Source organism: Aotus nancymaae, unplaced genomic scaffold, assembly GCF_030222135.1.
Source record: "Aotus nancymaae isolate 86718 unplaced genomic scaffold, 86718_ANA_hifiasm-v0.15.2.pri h1tg000115l, whole genome shotgun sequence".
Classification (NCBI taxonomy): Eukaryota; Metazoa; Chordata; class Mammalia; order Primates; family Aotidae; genus Aotus; species Aotus nancymaae.
Window position 1 is genome coordinate 12,651,449 of NW_026988530.1, and position 14,367 is coordinate 12,665,815.

The 14,367-nt window shown below is 38.6% G+C and overlaps 1 pseudogene; it reads left to right on the forward strand.

Annotated features, from left to right (window-relative positions):
* The first annotated feature begins 12,773 nt into the window (after positions 1-12,773).
* On the forward strand, positions 12,774-13,979 carry LOC105727610 (importin subunit alpha-1-like; annotated as a pseudogene).
* The last annotated feature ends 388 nt before the right edge of the window (positions 13,980-14,367 follow it).

The following is a 14,367-nucleotide window of genomic DNA, read 5'->3' on the forward strand; positions in this document are numbered from 1 at the left end:
AATTTGAAATCTATGTTCAGTATTCATTTATAACATATCAAATCTGATTAAATATCAACATTAGTATTCAAAAGTAACCTGGTATATGGCATAAGGTTTTGTATTTTTTGTCATTAGTCATGATTTGGATTATGAAGTGAATGTCAGTAGGATTAAACAATTATCAAGTATAACAACTATATATATTTTTTAAATGTATTTATTTTCCTTTAGATGTATACTGTATCTGGGATTTCTCCCCATGTTATCCCTCCCCACACCCCCTCCCTCCCCACACCCCATTGTCTCTCCCCTACCTACCCCCAATGTCCCCAGTGTGCGATGCTCCTCTCCCTGAGTCCACGTGTTCCCATTGTTCAACACCCACCTATGAGTGAGAACATATAGTGCTTGGCTCTCTGTTCTTGGGTCAGATTGCTGAGAATGATGGTTTCCAGATTCATCTAAGTCCATACAAAGGACACAAACTCATCGTTTTTTATGGCTGCATAGTATTCCATGGTGTATATGTACCACATTTTCTTTGTCCAGTCTATCATTGATGGGCATTTGGGTTGGTTCCAGGTCTTTGCTATTGTACACAGGGCTGCAATGAACATACATGTGCATGTGTCTTTATAGTAGAACAATTTATAGTTCTTTGGATGTATACCCAGTAATGGGATTGCTGGGTAAAATGGAATTTCTATTTCTAGGTCCTTGAGAAATCGCCACAGTGTCTTCCACAATGGTTGAACTAATTTATACTCCCAAAAACTGTGTAAGAGTGTTCCTATTTCTCCACATCCTCTCCAGCATCTGTTGTCTCCTGATTTTTTAATGATCGCCATTCTAACTGGCGTGAGATGATATTTCAGTGTGGTTTTGATTTGCATTTCTCTAATGACCAGTGATGATGAGCAGTTTTTCTTATGTTTGTTGGTCTCATATATGTCTTCTTTTGAAAAGTGTCTGTTCATATCCTTCGCACACTTTTGAATGGGGTTATTTGTTTTTTTCTTGTATATCTGTTTTAGTTCTTTGTAGATTCTGGATATCAGCCTTTTGTCAGATGGGTAGATTGCAAAAATTTTTTTCCCATTCTGTTGGTTGCTGATTCACTGTAATGATGGTTTCTTTTGCTTTACAGGAGCTCTGGAGTTTAATTAGATCCCATTTGTCTATCCTGGCTTTTATTGCCATTGCTTTTGGTGTTTTAGTCATGAAGTCCTTGCCTATGCCTATGTCCTGGATGGTTTTGTCTATGTTTTCTTCTAGTGTTTTTATGGTGTTAGGTTGTATGTTTAAATCTTTGATCCACCTGGAGTTAATTTTAGTGTAAGGTGACAGGTAGGAGCCCAGCTTCTCCTTTCTGCCCATTGCTAGCCAGTTTTCCCAACACCATTTATTAAACATGGAGTCCTTTCCCCACTACTTGTTTTTACTGGGTTTGTCAAAGATCAGATGGTTGTAGATGTGTGGTGTTTCTTCTGGGGTCTCTGTTCTGTTACATTGCTCTGTGTCTTTGTTTTGGTACCAGTATCATGCTGTTTTGATTACTGTAGCCTTGTAGTATAGTTTGAAATCTGGCAGTGTGATGTCTCTGGCTTTGTTCTTTTTGCTTACGATTCTCTTGGCTATGCGGGGTCTCTTGTGATTCCATATGAAGTTTAAATTGGTTTTTTTCCAGTTCTGTGAAGAAGGTCATTGATAGGTTGATGGGGATAGCATTGAATCTATAGATTACTTTGGCAGTATGGCCATTTTCATGATACTGATTCTTCCTAACCATGAACATGGAATGTTTCTCCATCTGATTGTGTACTCTCTTATTTCATTGAGCAGTGGTTTGTAGTTCTCCTTGAAGAGGTCCTTTACATCCTTTCTAAGTTGTATTCCTAGGTATTTTATTCTCTTTGTAGCAATTGTGAATGGGTGCTCGCTCTTGATTTGGCTCTCTGTTTGTCCGTTATTGGTATATAGGAATGCTTGTGATTTTTGCACATTGATTTTGTATCCTGAGACTTTGCTGAAGTTGCTCATCAGTCTTAGAAGATTTTGGGCTGAGAAGATGGTGTCTTCTAGATATACAATCATGTCTTCTGCAAATAGAGACAGTTTGACTTCCTCCTTTCCTAATCAAATACCCTTTATTTCTTTTTCTTGCCTGATCGCTCTGGCTAGAACTTCCAATACTATGTTGAATAGGAGTGGTGAGAGAGGGCACCCTTGTCTAGTGCCAGATTTCAAAGGGAATGCTTCCAGCTTTTGCCCATTCAACATTATATTGGCTGCAGGTTTGTCATGTATAGCTTTTATCATGTTATGATACGTTCCATCAATATGTAGTTTAGAGAGTTTTTAGCATGAAGCGCTGTTGAATTTTATCGCAGGCCTTTTCTGCATCTATTGAGATGATCATGTGGTTTTTGTCTTTGGTTCCGTTTATGTGATGGATTACATTTATGGATTTGCATATGTTGAACCAGTCTTGCATCCCTGTGATGAAGCCTACTTGGTCATGATGGATAAGCTTCTTGATGTGCTGTTGCAATCTGTTTGCCAGTATTTTATTGAAGATTTTTGCATCAATGTTCATCATGGATATTGGCCTGAAGTTTTCTTTTTCAGTTGAGTCTCTGCCTGGTTTTGGTATCAGGATGATGTTGGTCTCATAAAATGAGTTAGGGAGGATTCTCTCCTTTTGTATTGTTTAATACAGTTTTAGAAGGAATGGAACCAGCTCCTCTTTGTACGTCTGGTAGAATTCAGTCTAGAACCCATCTGGACCTGGACTTTTTTTGGTTGGTAGGCTATTGATTGCTGCCTCTACTTCAGCCCTTGTTATTGGTCTATTCAGGTTTTCAACTTCCACCTGGTTTAATTTTGGTAGAGTACCAGTGTCTAGGAATTTATCCATTTCTTCCTGGTTTACTGGTTTATGTGGGTAGAGCTGTTTGTAGTAATCTCTGATGGTAGTTTGTATTTCTGTGAGATCAGTGGTGATATTCCCTTTATCGCTTTTTATTGCATCTATTTGATTCTTCTTCCTTTTCTTTTTTATTAATTTGGCTAGCAGTCTATTTTGTTGATCTTTTCAAAAAACCTGCTCCTGGATTTATTGATTTTTTGAAGGGTTTTTTGTGTCTCTATCTCCTTCAGTTCTGCTCTGATCTTAGTTATCTCTTGTCTTCTGACAGCTTTTGAGTTTTTTTCATCTTGCTCCTCTAGTTCTTTCAATTTTGATACTAGGGTGTTGATTTTAGATCTTTCCTCTCTTCTCTGGTGGGCATTCATTGCTATAAATTTCCCTCTTGATACTGCTTTAAAGGTGTCCCAGAGATTCTGGTAAGTTGTGTCTTCATTCTGATTGGTTTCAAAGAATATCTTTATTTCTGCCTTCATTTCATTGTTTATCCAGTCAACATTCAGAAGCAAGTTGTTCAGTTTCCAACTGGTTGTGGAGCTTTGAGTGTGTTTCTTGATCTTGAGTTCTAGTCTGATTGTGCTGTGGCCTGATAGACTGTTTGCTATGATTTCTGTTCTTTTGCATTTGCCGAGGAGTGATTTGCTTCCAATGATGTGGTCAATTTTAGAGTAAATGCAATGTGGTGCTGAGAAAAATGTATATTCTCTGGATTTGGGGTGGAGTGTTCCATATAGGTCTATTAGATCCACTTGGTCCAGCTCTGCATTCAAGTCCTGGATATCCTTGTTAATTATCTGTCTCGTTGATCTGTCTAATCTTCACAGTGGAGTGTTGAAGTCTCCCACTATTATTGTGTGGGAGTCTAAATCTCATTTTAGGTCATTAAAAACTTGCTTTACATATCTGGGTGCTCCTGTGTTTGGGGCTTATATGTTTAGGATAGTTAGCTCTTCCTGTTGGATTGATCCTTTTACCATTATGTAATGTCCTTCTTTGTCTCTTTTCATCTTTGTTGGTTTGAAGTCCATTTTATCAGAGACTAGGATTGCAACCCCTGCTTTTTTTGTTCTCCATTTGCTTGGAAATCTTCTTCCATTCCTTTATTTTGAGTCTATGTGTGTCTTTGTATGTGAAATGGGTTTCTTGAATACAGCACACCAATGGTTTCTGACTTTTTATCCAGTTTGCCCGTCTGTGTCTTTTGATTGGGGCGTTTAGGCCATTTACATTCAATGTTAATATTGTTATGTGTGAATTTGATCCTGCCATTTTGTTACTGGTTTTCTTTCTCATTAGTTAACTCATTTTCTTCATTGCATTTTTGGTCTTTGCCAACTGGTTTGCTTTTGCAGTGACTGGTACTTGTTCCTTTCCATGCTTAGTGTTTCTTTCAGGAGCTCTTGTAGGGCAGGTCTGGTGGTGACAAAATCTCTCAATAATTGTTTGTCCATAAAGGATTTTATTTCGCCTTCACTTATGAAGCTTAGTTTGGCTGGATATGAGATTCTGGGTTGAAAGTTCATTTCTTTAAGGATGTTAAATATTGGCCCCCACTCTCTTCTGGCTTGTAGTGTTTCTGCCGAGAGATCTGCTGTGAGTCTGATTGGCTTCCCTCTGTCGGTGACCTGGCCTTTCTTTCTGGCTGACCTTAGCATTTTTTCCTTCATTTTGACCCTTGTGAATCTGACAATTATGTGCCTTGGGGTTGCTCTTCTTGAGGAATGTCTTTGTTAGTTCTCTGTATTTCTTGAATTTGAAATTTGGACTGCCATGCTAGACTTGGGAAGTTCTCCTCGATAATATCCTAGAGTGTGTTTTCCAGCTTCAATTCATTCTCCCTGTCACATTGGGGTACACCGATCAAGCATAGATTAGGTTTTTTCACATAATCCCATATTTATTGGAGGCTTTGTTCATTTCTTTTCACTCATTTTTCTCTTGTATTGCCTTCTCTTTTTATTTCATTGAGTAGATCTTCAATCTCTGATATCCTTTCTTCTGCATGATTGATTTGGCTATTAAAACTTGTGTTTGCTTCATGTAGTTCTCGTGCTGTGTTCTTCAACTCCATCAAGTCATTTATGTTCTTCTCTAAGCTGGTTATTCTAGTTAGCATTTTGTCTAACCTTTTTTCAAGATTTTTGGTTTCTTTGCATTGAGTTAGAACATGTTCCTTTAGCTCTGAAAAGTTTATTATCCATCTTCTGAATCCTGTTTCCACCAACTCTTCGCACTCCTTCTCTGTCAAGTTGTGATCCTGTGTTGAGGAGTTGTGATCCCTTGAAGGAGAAGAGGTGTTCTGGTCTATGGTGGTTTCACCTTTTTTGTGCTGGTTTTTTCCTATCTTTGTGGATTTACCTGACTGTGGTGTCAGAGAGCTGCTTGATGAGGTTGCTTGCCTGCCTGTGGGGGTGCTACTGGGTTTCTAGGGACTCCTTCAAGTTACTAGGGAAGTTTCCTGTGTCTTTTTTGTTTATGCTGGGAGATTAGGCTCGCCTATTCCACTGACCTGTAGGTACTGCTGGGTTGTCAAGAACACCATCCCATTGCTATGTAGGCTTCCTGTGATTTTTGTTAAAACATGTAGCCCAGTCCCACCCCTCTAGTGGTAGGTTGTGCCCTTCCTCCACTTGGCTGGATCATTCAGGGTTAATCTCAGACTGTAGCACTGGCTAGGAAACCCACTAGAGTCAGAGCTTCAGCCCTCTGGGGTTTGTAGGGGAGGGGAGGGACCCGACAAGCCACACCCGGCAGTCTCCCCCTTTCAGCTCTCTCTCCAGTCATGGGGTAGGGGCTGCCCAGCTGCTCCCGCTTACAGCTCCTCTCTCTCTGGGAGAGGGGAGGGGGCAATAGCTCAGTCTGCAGGCTCTTATTCAACTCCATGCTTGTAATTCCCAGCATTCGACTGGCAAAGATCCCCTGTTCTGTGTATTGCTGAGGCTTTGGGGGAAGTGCTGTATCTGGACTGGAGTGCCAGATGTGAAGCCTCTGACTCTCCAGTCAGAAGCAACTTTCTGGGTGAAGCAGCATCCCTCCCCACCTTGGTCTGCCCTGAGTGGGCTTTGCTCACCATCCGACCAGAACCTTTCAAATGCACCTGGTACCTCCGTTGGAGCTAGGCGATATCTGGGTTTCTGCATCTCTCTCGCTGGGTGTTGTGCGCTGGAGTTGTGTCTAATCTGCCATCTTGGATCCTCCCAACAACTATATTTTTAAAAATTATATTGATTGAGGTAAAATTTATATAAGGTGAAATTTATTCTTTTTATGTATACAGCTCTATGAATTTGGCTAATGCATGTAGCTGAAATAAAGATTCTTTTTTCACCCCATGTTTCTTGGTGACTTTTTGTAAGTTATTTCTAGACTGTGTTCATTTTATTGATATTTGTGTATTTCTTTGTCAGTGCTACACTGCCTTGATTACTGTAGCAAGATTTAATGTCTGACAGGATGAGTCTTCCAACTTTTTCTTCTTATCAAAATAGTTTTGGCTATTCTAGTTGATTAGTTATTAAATATAAATTTTAGAAAAATCTTGTCTGCAAAAAAATGTTCATTGTGATTTCTTGGGATTTGCCTTAAATCTATTGATCAATCTGGAAAAAAATGGTATATCGACAACTTACTAAGTCTTCCAAACTATGAACATGGCATATGTATCTGATTGTTTAGCACTTCTTTAATTTTTCTCATCAATGCTTTGAGGTTTCCAGTATAACAGCCTGCATATTTTTATTACTATATAGAAATAATTTTTTTGGATATTGACATTTTATTCTACAATATTGCTATACTCACCTACTAGTTCTAGTAGATGTATTTACTATTTCCGGTACTCTTAATGTTTTCCTCTATATTCAAATTAACATGTGGCAAAATTTCCATTCATCCTGAAGAACTACCTGTTTTATTTTCTGGGATTGCAGATGTGCTAGTGATTATTCATTTAGTTTTCACTTATCTGAAAATGTCCTTGATCACCTTGATTCTTGAAGGATTATTTTGCTGAATATACATTTCTGACTCAATACTGTTTTTTTTCAGCAGCTAAAAAATATCCATTGTTTTCTGTCTTCCAATATTTCTGATGAAAATTCAATAATCACTTACACTGTTCTCCATATAAAATTTTTCTTTTGCCCTGGATGTTTTTAAAGAACTTCCTCTTTAACTTTGGGCTTATCACTTTACTAGATGAGCATAAATTTTATCTTAGAACTTGAACTTTATCTATTTTTAGGTGTGGATTTTCATAGCTCACCACTCAATAATTGAGCCACTCTGTGAGTTGTCTTATTTCTGATTGGGCCAGAATTTTAACATTCCCAACACTTAATGTCTTCTGACATCTCAGTTTAGTCATTTTCAAAGCACCCAACATGAGTCTCATGAGTACTTTTGCCCCTCCACTTCAACTTCCCCTTGACATCCTCCTCCTTGACAAATTTCCCTGTAAATTTCAGTTGCCTTAGCAGCTTAGAAAGTGTATCTGTGCCTCCCCTCCATGAGACATCCACTCTGCTTGGGCTACACTTCCTCGGGTCGTGATAAGAAAGGTACCTCAATCAGGAAACCAGAGTAATCATGGCAGTTACCTCTTATTTTTCCTTCTCTCAAAAATCCAATACTGCACTGTCCAGATTCAAAACCTAAACAGTTATCTCATATGTTTTGTCCAATCTACAATTGTTATTATTAGCAAGGCAAGTCTATCATTCTTGTCATGGTGGGAAGCCAGAATCTATTTCAAGACATAGATATGTTTTCAAGTTGTTCACTCTAGGTTTTTGGTACAGACACTTTATTAGTCAGAGGATGTTTTATTTAATTCCTAGTTTAATTATAGATTGACAGACTAAATATTTTAAGATGTAAAATTTTTCAAAATATTTCTGTGGGTTAACAAAAATTCTATCAAGATTTTAGTGCTGTTATTTTTATACATAATGACACTAATTTTAAAGTGTACCTCGAAATTAAAAAAAAAACAAAGCCCATATTAGCCAAAATGATACTGAAAAAGATAAACGAAGTTGGTGGACTTAGTCTAATTTCCAAAACCAAGACAATATAGGATGATTTTGGTCTAGCAAAGCATGTGAAAATAAAAGAAAAATTGAAATTTCAGATACACACTAGCCTATATTTGATCAGTTGATTATTTTATAAAGATAACAGAATAATTCAATCAGAATATGTTTTGTTTTTGATTTTGAAATTCAAAATAAAAATCCTACTGGGACAACTGTATGTCTCTATAGAAACACAAAAGTTAACCACAACCTTTGACTCACACCAAATAAAAATAAACTCAAAATGGATTATGTATCTCGAGATAAAACAAAGCTATAAAACATTCAAGTGCAAACATAGAAGAAAATACAACTTTTGACTACACAAAGATTTCTCAGATGGGTCACAAAAAAGCAATAAACACAAAAGAAACTTTTATACATTGGACATCAACAAAATTAGAAACGATTTCTTTAAAGATACTGTGAAGGGTAATAGCAAGATTGCTGAATAGGAATAGCTCCAATCTGTAGCTCTGAAAGACACCAATGCAGAAGGTGGGTGATTTCTGCATTTCCAAATGAGGTACCCTGTTCATCTCGCTGGCAGTGGTTAGGTAGTGGGTGCAGCCCATGGAGGGTGAGCAGAAGCATGGTGGAGCATCACCTCCCTGGGAAGTGCAGGTAGCTGTGGGCCTTCCTCCCCCAGCCAAAGGAAGCTGTGAAGGACTATGACATCTATCTCAGAGACTTTACTTTCCTCACAGTTTTTGCCTCCCTCAAACCGGAGATGCCCTTGTGTGCCTACACAGAGCCTTGGGTTTTAAGCACAAAACTGGGTTTGGGCACACACCAAGCTAGCTGCAGGAGTTTGTTTTTTTGTTTTGTTTTTTTTCATACCCCGGTGGCACCTGGAACACCAGTGAGACAGAGCCATTCACTCCCCTGGAAAGGGAGCTGAAGCCAGGGAACCAAGTTGTCTTGCTCAGTGGGTCTCACTCCCACAAAGCCCAGCAAACTGAGAACCATTGGCCTGAAATTCTCACTGCCAGCACAGCAGTCTGAAGGTGACCTGGGAATATCCAGCTTGGTTGGGGGAGGGGCATCTGCCACTACTGAGGCTTGCATAGGCAGTTTTCCCCTCACAGTGTAAACAAAGCTGCTGGGAAGTTCAGGCTGGGCAGAGCCCACTGCAGCTTGGCAAAGACACTGTAGCCACACTGCATATCTAGATTCCTCCTCTCTGGGCAAGGCATCTCTAGAAGAAAGGCAGCAACCCCAGTCAGGAGCTTATAGATAAAATTCCCATCTCCCTGGGACAGAGCATCTGGGTGAAGGGGTGGCTTTGGGTGCAGCTACAGCAGACTTAAATGGTCCTGCCTTCTGGCTCTGAAGAGTGCAGCAGATCCTGACAAGGAGAATTCTCCCAGCACAGTGCTCAGGCACAGCTAAGGGACAGACTGCCTCCTCAAGTGGTACCCTGACTCCTGTGCCTCCTGATTGAGTGAGACCTCCCAGCAGGGGTAGACAGACACCTAATACAGGAGAGCTCTCGCTGGCATCAGGCTGGTGCCCTCTTGGATGAAGCTTCCAAAAGAAGGAACAGGCAGAAATCTTTGCTATTCTGCAGCCTCCGTTGGTGATACCCAGTCAGACAGGCTCTGAAGTGGACCTTCAGCAAACTCCAGCAGACCTGCAGAAGAAGGGTCTGACTGTTAGAATGAATACTAGCAAACAGAAAGCAATAACATCAACATCAACAAAAAGGAACCCCATACAAAAACCCCATCCAAAGGTTATCAGCCTCAAAGATCAAAGGTAGATACATCCATGAAAATGAGGGGGAAAAGCAGTGAAAAAATGCTGAAAATTCCAAAAACCAGAATGTCTCTTCTCCTCAAAATGATTGCAACTCCTCTCCAGCATGGGCACAAACTGGACAGAGAATGAGTTTGATGAATTGACAGAAGTAAGCTTCAGAAGATGGGTAATAACGAGCTCCTCTGAGCCAAAGGAGCATGTTCTAACCCAATGCAAGGAAGCTCAGAACCTTGATAAAAGCTTACAGGAACAGCTAACTAGAGTAACCAGTTTAGTGAAGAACAAAAATGTCCTGATGGAGCTGAAAAACATAGCATAAGAACTTGGTAAAGCATCCACACCTATCAATAGCCAAATTAGTGAAGTGAAGGAAAGGATATCAGAGACTGAAGATCAACTTACTGAAATAAGGTGTGAAAACAATATTAAAGAAAAAAGAATGAAAAGAAATGAACAAAACCTTCAAGAAATATGGGCCTATGAGAAAAGACCAAATCTACAATTGATTGGGGTTCCTGAAAGTGATGAGGATAATGGAACCAAGCTGGAAAACACACTTCAGGATATTATCCAGGAGAACTTCTCCAACCTAGCAAGACAGACCAACATTCAAATTCAGAAAATACAGAGAACTCCACTAAGATACTCCTCAAGAAGAGCAATTCCAAGACACATAATTGTCAGATTCTCCAAGGTTGAAATGAAGAAAAAACTGTTGAGGGCAACCAGAAAGAAAGGTCAGGTTACCTACAAAGGAAAGCTCATCAGGCTAACAGTGGATCTCACTGCAGAAACCCTACAAGTTAGAAGAGAGTGGGGGCCAATATTCAACATTCTTAAAGAAAGGAATTATGAACCCAGAATTTCATATCCAGCCAAACTAAACTTCATAAGCAAAGGAGAAATAAAATCCTTTACAGACAAGCAAATGCTGAGGGATTTTGTCACCACCAGACCTGCCTTACAAGACCTCCTGAAGGAAGCACTCAATATGGAAAGGAAAAACTGGTACCAGTCATTGCAAAAACACACCAAAATATTAAGACAAACAACACTATGAAGAAGCCACATCAACTAATAAGCAGAATAACCAGCTAGCATCATGATGACAGGAACAAATTCACACATAACAATATAACCTTAAATGTAAAGGGGCTAAACTCCCCAATTAAAAAACACAGACTGGCAAATTGATAAAGAGTGAAGACTTATTGGTGTGCTGTATTCAGGAGACACATCTCATGTGCAAAGACACACATAGGCTCAAAATAAAGGGTTGAATGGAGGAATATTTACCAAGCAAATGGAAAGCAAAAAAAAAAAAAAAAAGGAAGGATTGAAATCCTAGTCTCTGATAAAACATATTTTAAACCAACAAAGATCAAAAAAGACAAAGAAGAGCATTACATAATGGTAAAGGGATCAATGCAATGAGAAGAGCTAACTGTTCTAAATATATATGCACCCATACAGGAACACGCATATTTATAAAACAAGTTCTTAGAGACCTACAAAGATACTTAGACTCCCACACAATAATAATGGGAGAATTTAACACCATACTATCAATATTAAACAGATCAACAAGACTGAAAATTAACAAGGATATTCAGGACTTGAATTCAGCTCTGGACCAATGTCTATGTCTATTAGGTCATTAGTGGACAATAGATGTCTACAGAACCCTCCCCACCAAATCAACAGAATATACACACTCAGCACCATGCAACACTTACTCTAAAATCGACCACTTCAAAAAGCAACAACAAACGAACTCAGAAGACAAGAAATAACTAATTTACACTCTCACCAAATTGTAAAAGCATTCCTGTTTCTCCACATCCTCTCCAGCATCTATTGTTTCCTGATGTTTTAATTAGATATACCTAAAGCAAATACCTGATGCATGTGGGCTTATAACTTAGATGATGAGTTGATAGGTGCAGCAAATCACCATGGCACATGTATGCCTGTGCAACAAACTGCATGTTCTGCATATGTATCCCAGAAATTAAAGTAAAATTTAAAAATAAATAAATAAATAATAAAGATACTGTGAAGAGAATAAAAAGAAAAAGATAGCCCCAGACTGTGGGGAACTAATAGTTATACATTTATCTGGCAAAAGACTTGTATCTGGAATAAATAATAGATGTGTGTATGTATATGTATATACATATATATACATCTGTGTATATATACATGTTTGTGTGTGTGTTTTGGTGTGTGTGTTGGGTGTGTTTCCACAAATTATGTGTATATATATATGTGTGTGTGTGTATATATATGTGTGTGTATATATATATATATAATGTGTGTGTGTTTTGGTGTGTGTGTGTGTGTTGGTGTATGTGTTTCCACAAATTATGAGAAGAGAAGAAATCAAAAGTAAATGAGCATAACACCTGTACAGATTTTTTTAGCATAACCAACATTCACATAAAAAGTAAATTGCCTACCTTGATTCCTCAGAGAAATGAAAGTTATAACCACAGTGAGATACAATTCATTCAATTTCAAAACTACTAAAATGCCTAAAATCAAAAAGACTTGCCACATAAATTATTGCCAAAAATTAAGAGCAATCAAATTATCATATATTCTTGTAATAGAAAACAATACAACCACTTTGGAAGACTATAGAACAGTGTCTTATAAACTAGTTTTCCTCACCTATGCCCTGATCTAGCAATTCTCTCCTAAGAATGAAAATATAGCTATATATTATAATTTGTACAAGAATGTTTGCAGCAATTATATTTATAACAGCTGAAAATTATAAACAATCCAATTGATTAGAGGTGAATGTTTATACAAATTGTAGCATATCCATGCAGTGGAATACTATACAACAATTAAAAATTATCTACTGATACAAAAATATAGAAAAAACTCCAAAATAGACACAGTCTTTGAGCTGAGCAGAGGTGGTCACTTTGAGTGCAGCCACCCCATAGCTGCAGATCCCCACTTAGCCTCCTGTGGAAGCCTGGGCCCACTTTGCAGCTTTCTCCCTTTGTCTCATAACCATGTCCACCAACGAGAATGCTAACACACCAACTGCCTGTCTTAACAGGTTCAAAAACAAGGGAAAAGACAATACAGAAATGAGGCATCACAGAAGAGAAGTCCATGTGTAGCTGAGGAACGCTAAGAAGGATGATCAGATGCTGAAGAGGAGAAATGTAAGCTCATTTCCTGATGATGCTACTTATCCAAAGCAGGAAAACCACAACCAGGGCACTGTAAATTGGTCTGTTGATGACATTATCAAAGGCATAAATAGCAACAATGTGGAAAATCAGCACCAAGCTACTCAAGCTGCCTGGAAACTACTTTCTAAGAAAAACAGCCCCCCATAGACAACATAATACAGGCTGGTTTGATTCCAAAATTTGTGTCATTCTTTGGCAGAACTGATTGTAGTTTGATTCAGTTTGAATCTGCTTGGGCACTCACTAACATTGCTTCTGGGACATCAGAACAAACCAAGGCTGTGGTAGATGGAGGTGCCATCCCAGCATTCATTTCTCTGTTGGCATCTTCCCATGCTCACATCAGTGAACAAGCTGTATGGGCTCTAGGAAATATTGCAGGTGATGGCTCAGTGTTCCAAGACTTGGTTATTAAGTACAGTGCATTTGACTCACTGTTGGCTCTTCTTGCAGTTCCTGATATGCCATCTTTAGTGTGTGGTTACTTATGTAATCTTTCCTTGGCACCTTCAAATCTTTGCCACAACAAGAATCCTTCACCGCTATTAGATGCTATTGAGCAGATCCTTCCTACCTTAGTTCAGCTCCTGCATCATGATGATTCAGAAGTATTAGCAGATACCTGTTGGGCTATTTCCTACCTTATTGATGGTCCAAATGAACAAATTGACATGGTCATAAAAACAGGAGTTGTGCCCCAACTTGTGAAGCTTCTAGGAGCTTCTGAATTGCCTATTGTGACTCCTGCACTAAGAGCCATAGGGAATGTCACTGGTACAGATGAACATACAGGTTGTGATTGATGCAGGAGCACTCGCCATCTTTCCCAGCCTACTCACCAACCCCAAAACTAACATTCAGAAGGAAGTTACATGGACAATGTCAAACATCACAGCTGGCTGTCAGGACCAGATACAGCCACTTGTGAATCATGGATTAGTCCCATTCCTTGTCAGTGTTCTCTCTAAGGCAGATTTTAAGACACAAAAGGAAGCTCTTTGCCAGGGAATTAATGAATAACAGGAAAATAATCTTTTTTTACACTGTTAACAAATGCTTTTCTGAGATGTCACTTTGATGTTTTGGAAGTATCTTTTTATGACAGAGATATAATAGTATTATTAAATATTTTCCAGGTCGTTCAATTTTATGTTAAATATGTAACAACACAAAAGTCTGACAGGCATTTTATAAGTAACCCTTCCTTTCTTCATTCTTCACAGGAACTCACTAAATCTGTCTGCTTTCAAAATTTAAATTTGAAGTTCATATTAAGATAAGAAGTCAACACACTTTTAAGTTATGTTTTTAAATTGGAAATATTTCACCATTCAGAAAAGACAACATGCTCTTAAAACTCAAAAATTAGAAAATCTATATAGATGGCCAAGTTTGATCCCTAATTTAT